The sequence below is a fragment of the Dromiciops gliroides genome, chromosome 2 (genome assembly GCF_019393635.1).
Source record: "Dromiciops gliroides isolate mDroGli1 chromosome 2, mDroGli1.pri, whole genome shotgun sequence".
Taxonomy (NCBI): domain Eukaryota; kingdom Metazoa; phylum Chordata; class Mammalia; order Microbiotheria; family Microbiotheriidae; genus Dromiciops; species Dromiciops gliroides.
This window is the reverse complement of record NC_057862.1, coordinates 662,627,368-662,634,891: the sequence shown is the minus strand read 5'-3', so window position 1 is coordinate 662,634,891 and position 7,524 is coordinate 662,627,368. Positions and strand designations below refer to the sequence as shown.

Below are 7,524 nucleotides of genomic sequence, written 5' to 3'. Positions count from 1 at the left end.
GTCACTAAATAAAACAGTCTGGTGGTTCCAAGACAATTTACAAGCCATGGAACAGCTAGTAACAAGTAATGTATCTCTTTCAGCTAGCATTCTCAAATAATTTGCAGTAAAAGGGAACTGAAAATTCAGAAGTCATCTTATTATTATATGTAGCACAAATTGGTAGAGAGGGTCAATACTTTAATTAGGTGTATTCATATCAATTTGCATAAGGACAAAGTTAGATTGCCTAGGATTTGATATCATACAGATCATTAGGAATTTGTTTTAAAATAAAGCCTATCCTAACTGAAAAAGCACAAGATCAGAAACTGCTCAAAAAGTTGAGCTACCTTGAAAGGAGTCCCGGGAGGAAGGAATGGGGGGGGAGGGGCACCTGAACCACAGTATTTAAACAGGTAGGTTTTCCAATAGATAATTTTTGTTTGTTTGTTTTTGTTTTGTTTTGTTTTGTTTTTGGTGAGGCAATTGGGATTAAGTGACTTCCCCAGGGTCATGTAGCTAGTAAGTGTCAAGTGTCTGAGGCTGGATTTGAACTCAGGTCCTCCTGAATCCAGGGCCAGTACTCTATGCACTGCGCCACCTAGCTGCCCCTCCAATAGATATTTACAAAATTTCATCTGAGCTGCAAGCATTGTAGACTCCCTCCCTCCCTCCCCCAGTTACTTTTCAGCAGTGCTTAAGTATTCAAAAAACTACTTAATATTTGGTCAATTCTAAAAAAAAATTATTCAAGGTAAAACCAGAGATACATATTCTCCACTTTTATAACCTAACTTTTCCAACTACAATTTTTATTGCTATTTGGTACATATTTTAAACAGAACCAACATTACAAAACCATAGTGTTCTTTATATGTACAGTACAATCACAACTTATTGCAGTAATTTCCACTGTTCATTTTCTCAAAAGATGAACTGAAGGTAACTCCATAGAGAATATGTACTTATGTCCTTCTAAGACCCTTTCCTCCCCCCCAAAAATCAAGTTTTCTTGTTATTAGGTCAATAATGTATGTTAGTAATAAGACTCTCATAGTTTCTTTTTTGCAGCATGCTATTTGATAACTGTTGATTAGACATAAGCCTTTTTTTCCTTCTTATTGCAGAGCTTGATGCTAGACTACCACTCTATCCACAAGAACTATAAAGTGGTCCAGGATCAAATGGCTCATAGGACTTTAGGACAATCAGTCTATTTGGAGAATCAACTTCATTTGAATTCAGGAGCCCTTGCTTGGTTGGCAACACAGATGGACAAAGGACAAGGTAGACAATATCAATCCTGAGGTAATAGATTTGCAATTCTGTTTGCAACACCGTTTCTGTTTATATCACATTCTCTTCTGGAATTGGCTATTGTCGCAGTCATGTTCAAGAGCAAGTATATTAGCTTTCATTCTTTTTGAAGATGGTTCACCAAATTCCACACTGACATTGCAAACATTTTGATTATAGAAATATTCTCTTCCTTGATTATTAGGCCACAGAGAGTCACTTTTAAGAGGATAGACAGAGGAAACATTGACATTACTGCCTACTATGCCAAGTTGAGGAGACATGCTCAGAGATTTTAATTTTGTGTCTGGTCTTTTTATTCTGTCAGGGACTGGAGAAGCACTGGTTTTCAAATGCATCTGACTGTTGTCTAATCACAACTGCTTTAACTCCAATATTCTGCTGTCATATATGAGACTTCAGGTTACTTGGGGCTAAAGTGCTGGAATCTATTCCTGAAGAAAGTGGAACTTTGCTCAGCAAGGGTGGGCATCGTTTACCTTTCTCTCTGGCTGCAGTGACTTTGACTGAGTTATTAGAAACCTTAGGTTTATGTGAATTGGTAGATAAGGGAGGCACATCTTTTATGTCTTTTGACTTCGTTTAAATTTCTCATTGTCCTTATTTTTTAAAATTTTTAATTTTTTTTGCAGAGCAATGAGGGTTAAGTGACTTGCCCAGGGTCACACAGTTAGTAAGTGTCAAGTGTCTGAGACTGGATTTGAACTCAGGTCTTCCTGAATCCAGGGTTGGTGCTTTGATCTACTGTGCCACCTAGCTGCCCCTGAGGCACATCTTTTCCAAGTAAAGCTGGTGGGCATCCAGTACACCTGCTTTTGACAGAAGACTTATTTCTACCATTTTTATGAATGTCAGGATTATATCTGTGCATTAACCTCTGATGCATCCTTAGAACTTCTGGGTAAAATGTTCTGTAAGTATAAAATGGGCAGGTGGTTGTTGTTAATAAACCTCTTCTGAGAAAAACAGTTGAACATTCTTGGGCAGATCCACTGGATAAATTCAAAGGCTTTTCCTCAAAGTCCATGTTTGGTTTATGCTTGTAGTTAGGAGTACTCTCTTTAATTTCATCTATGTTATTTACTTTGCTTTCATGGATGGTATCTCTTCTGCCAGAAAGAATATCCTTCTAGCCCACCAGAGCTTTCTGCAGTAAGAGTTTGAATGCTTGACAGTTTAGTTCAAAAAAGGATCTCGGTGTCTGGTACCTTACTCTGCCCCATGATCCTCAGAATTTTCCTGACACAGTTTGAATGAAGCAATTCAGTTTCCTGGCATGCCATTGGTATACTGTTCAGGTGCCACAAGCACACAACAATGTGGTCGGCACAACAGTTCTGTACAACATTGGTGTGGTAGGCAGTCTAATACTTCTCTCTTTCCTTCAGCATCTCCCAAATGCTGAGCTAGCTCTGGCAACATCATTATCAATATGGATATCCCAAAGTATACTGCCAAGGTAAGTAAACTTACCCACAGCATTCAGCATTTCTTCATTTGCTGATGGTTCCACATATGGATAGTGTGGTCTTAGCTGGTGGAGCACCTGCTTTTTCTTGGTGTTCATTATTAGGCCAAAATTAGCACGAGCAGCAGTGAATCTATCCATACATTGTTTTATCTCAGCTTCAGAGGCTTGCACTGAGTGTACAGTCATCTGTGGACAAAACAATCATGCACCACCTCTCCCTCTATTGTTGTCTTGGCCCTATGGGTGTTATCTTTTGACTTGTGCATAAATTGGATTTAAGTGAAGCAGAGTTGCATGAATTCATCAGCCCCAGTCTATCTTCCAGAGTCATTTCAGTCCAATAGTGGAACAGAGTCAAGATGACTGGTGATATTTTATCCTAGAGACAATGGGAAGCCACTGGAGTTCATTGAGTAGGAGGGTTACATAACTGGGTCTGTGTTTTAGGAAAATCACTTTAGTGGGAATGGAAAATGGATTGGAGTAGGGAAGATGGTGCTGCCTTCTACAGTAATAGGGAAGGTAGGAGGTGTGGGGAAAGTTTGTTGCTATTAAATCATTTCAGTTGTGTCTGACTCTTTGTGATTGCATTTGGGGTTTTCTTGGTAAAGATATTAGAGTAGTTTACCATTTCTTTCTCCAGATCATTTTACAGATGAGGAATGGAGGAAAACAAGATTTAGTGACTTACCCAGGGTCACACAGCTAGTAAGTATCTGAGGGCAGATTTGAATTCATGAAGATGAGTCTCCCTGACTCCAAGCCTGACACTCCAGACCCTCCTTCCTGGGATAGTTTAAGAGGAAAGATAATAAGATCTCTTTTAGACATATTGAATTTAAGATGTCTACTGTATATCCAAGTTGGAGATGCAAGATTTGAGGTTAGCAGAAAGACCAGGGCACAACAACTAGATTTGAGAATCATCAGCACAAAGTTGGTAATTAAATCCATAGCAGCTGATGAGATCACCAAGTAAAATAGCACAGAGGGTAAAGAGAAGAGGTCCCAGTAAAGGACCAATGATCTGAAGAAGGATCCAGCAAAGGAGACAGAGAAGGAACAGTTAGGTAGGAGTAAAACTCCTGAAAACCTAGAAAGAATGTATCAAAGAGTATCAAGTGATCAGCAGAGTCTTTTCATCATGAATGCCTGAAAGTCCTCTTTTTCATTGAAGTCCCATTTTTTCCTCTGAAAGATGGATTTATGATTCTTGGTTGTAATCCCAATTCCTTTGCTCTCTGTAATATCATAGTCCATGCCCTCTGGTCCTTTAATGTAGATGCTGCTAGATCTGTGTTATACTGACTGGGGCTCCATAGTACTTGAATTCTTTCTTTTTGGCAGCTTGCACTATTTTCTCCTTGACCTGGGAGCTCTGGAATTTGGCTATAATATTCCTAGGAGTTTTCCTTTTGGGATCTCTTTCTGGAGGCAATCGGTGAATTCTTTCAATTTCTATTTTAGCTTCTGCTTCTAGAATATCAGGGCAATTTTCCCTGACAATTTCTTGGAAGATGATGTCTAAGCTCTTTCCTTGTTCATAGTTTTCAGGTAGACTAATAATTTTCAAATTATCTCTCCTGGACCTATTTTCCAGGTCAGCAGTTTTTCCCAGAAGATATTTCACATTGTCCTCTATTTTTTATTCATTTGGATTTGCTTTATTGTGTCTTGATTTCTCATAAAGTGACTAGCTTCCATTTGTTCAATCCTAATTCTTAGGCAATTATTTTCATCAGAGAGCTTTTGTACCTCCTTTTCTATTTGGCCAATTTGACTTTTCAAGCTGTTGACTTTTTTCTCATGTCTTTCCTGCATCACCCTCATTTCTCTTTCCATTTTTCCTCTACCTCTTTAACTTTATCTTCAAAGTCCTTTTTGAGCACCTCTATGGCCTGAGACCAATTCATATTTTTCTTGGAAGCTTTAGATATAGGGGCCCTGAAGTTGACATCTTCCTCTGAGGGTGCACCTTGATCTTCCTTGTCACTAAAGAAACTTTCTATGGTCCTCACCTTTCTTTGTCTGCTCATCTTGCCTTTCTTTTACTTGACTTTTAAAAGCTCCTTAAAGTGGGGCACTGTTTCCAGGCTGCACTATCCCAAGCTTCAGAAGGTCCCAGGTGGTATGATTTAAGGAGGATCAAGTTCTTCACTTACCTGGCCTGTTCCCTGGTCCATAGATGAGCCCAGACCAAGTTGCTAATCAACCAGCTTTGTGTGTTATGGTGGTCAGTTCTGATGAGCCTGTGCCCCTACCACCTGGACCACTGCTACTCAAGCGTACCTTCTGGTGCCCAGCAGGGGTGAAAAACCCAAGTTTTGCCTTAGCACCAGCATAGACCCCTGTAGTACCCTGCCCAGGGCTCAGCCTTCTCACCAGACTGTGAGCTTAGTTCCAGATGACCCTGGCGTTGCAGCTGATTAAGAGGCTCTGGGCGGGGGGCTCTTTCTCTGGAGAGGCCTTCCTGGGACTGGATCTGTGTCAGGGTGACTGTGGGGTTGGGCTCCACTCCTGTCTCAGCACAGAATCTTCCAAGCTGTCCTTGGTTAGAAGATGATTTCAGTGCTTGGTTAGAAGATGATTTCTTCTGTGGGTTTTGCTCAAGTGATCAGCAGTGTCTAAGGCAACAGTGAAGTCAAGGAGACTGAGGATTGGGAAAAGGCCATTGGATTTGGCAACTAAAATATAATTAGTAACTTTGGAGAGAGAAATTTTTGTGCAATGATAAGATTGGAAGCCAGATTGTAAGAGAAAGGAGTGAGAAGTGGGTTAGAATTTATACTTGTTGGCAAAATCGCATTAAGGAAGATAAGTAATTATGAGCAGTACTATATCATAAAATGTAAAGAAGCAGTGAAGAACAAAAAGAGCTCAAACAAAGCTTGGTAGGATATCCAACTAAACACAGTCACCGGAAGCACATTCAACAAGGAAAATCAAAAGATTACAAGCAGAAGAAAAATGAACAGGAAATGGTTCTCATACCATAATGGTATGTTGGCATAGGAACTGGAAGGTTCAGAGGGCTCAATTTTCACTATTAATGTTACTTTTAAACTGAAAATGTTTTTAAAACTTCACATGTATTAATCTGTACTCAAATAAAAGCCAAAGGGCTTTGGCAAAGAAGATGTAGACACCGTTTGACTATAACTGACTTTTTTTTTCTTCCCACGTCAATGGGGATTAAGTGGCTTGCCCAGGGTCACACAGCTAATAAGTGTCAAGTGTCTGAGGCTGGACTTGAACTCAGGTCCTCCTGACTCCAGGGCCGGTGAGCGCCACCCAGCTGCCTCCTTATAACTGACATTATATATATATACACACATACACATACACATACACATACATATACATATACATATACATATATACACACACACACATATATATGCATCAAAGTAATCTGGCATCCTTTAATTTTTTTCAATTTTAATAGTATCATTTAATTTTTTCCAATTACATGTAAAGACGATTTTCAACATTCGTATTTTGAAAGATTTTGAGTTCCAAATTTTCCTTTCTCCCTCCTTCCCCTCCACCCTCCCCAAGAGAGCAAACTATCTGATATAATTAATATATGTGCAGTCACATAAACCAAAGCTTCTTAAACTGTGGGTCAAAACTCCATATGGGATCTTTCAGGACTTTCAAGTTTACCCTCTCTTTGTCAGGAAGAGGCATATTTCATTTTTATTTTCTCGGACTTGTGGTTTATCATTGCCTTGATGAGAGTTCTAAAGTCTTTCAAAATTGTTCTTCTCTATAATATTAACACTGTATAAATGGTTTCCTTATCTCTGCTCTGCTCACCTGACTTTGCATCATTTTAGAGTAATTTGATCATCCCCTCTGTCACCTCTACTAATGAAAACTCCCAGAGCTCGCTATAACCTCTAGGATAAACAATAAACCCCTCTGGCATTTAATTCTGTTTCACAACCTGGGCCCCTCCAGACTTTTCACACGTCACCCCCCCCCCCAAAGGCTCTCTGATCCAGCCATGAGGGTCTCTTTGCCATTTATACTTGCCTTTCTTCCCCATTTCTGCAGTGATCACCCTCACCCCCCTCGGGAGGGCCCTTCCTAATCCCCTCAGCCTCTAGGACCCTCCCTCTGGGGCTCTCTCCCACCGAATCTCTATTCACGTGGCATGTCCCCAGCGATATGGACAGGTCTTCCCCATTAGAATGTAAGCTCCCTGAGGGTAGGAACTGGGTTGGCCATTTTGGGTAGCTCGCTTAATAACTGCTTCTTGCCTGACACAACTTCATGGACTTTTGAAAACCTGTGTGACCCGGGTTGTTTGCCACGCAATCAGACCCCGAAAAATGGAGGGAATGACCCCACCCCTATCATATTATCTAAATTCGCACCACTTGTTTCTATTGGCCTGGAGCCAACGGCCACATTTTACAGAATCCCAAGTTCGTAAAGCATGAATTTATTCTTTTCTTTCTCTGCATCAGGCAATGTTTGTGGTTTTTGATGGTGGTAAAATTCATTTAAAAAATTTTTTTAAGTATTTTAAAACAGAACCAAAAGGGGAACAGTCTGTCATAGGGTTCCAAGGTCTCCAAACAAAGGCCACAGCAAATATACAGTCTCTTCTCAGAAGGATGCTGGTGATGCCATCGAAGATAACCCACATTCTCGCGAGGTTTCGTCTAACCGGAGGACGGAGGTTTCCCGATCCTAGGCCACAATCACGTCCCTTACCTCGACTTGTTTAGCAAAGTAGAAATCTA

At 40.3% G+C, this 7,524-nt stretch overlaps 1 pseudogene; it reads right to left on the bottom strand.

The window, feature by feature from the left end:
- Positions 1 to 984: 984 nt before the first annotated feature.
- LOC122739576 lies at positions 985 to 7,427 on the bottom strand (annotated as a pseudogene).
- Positions 7,428 to 7,524: the final 97 nt, after the last annotated feature.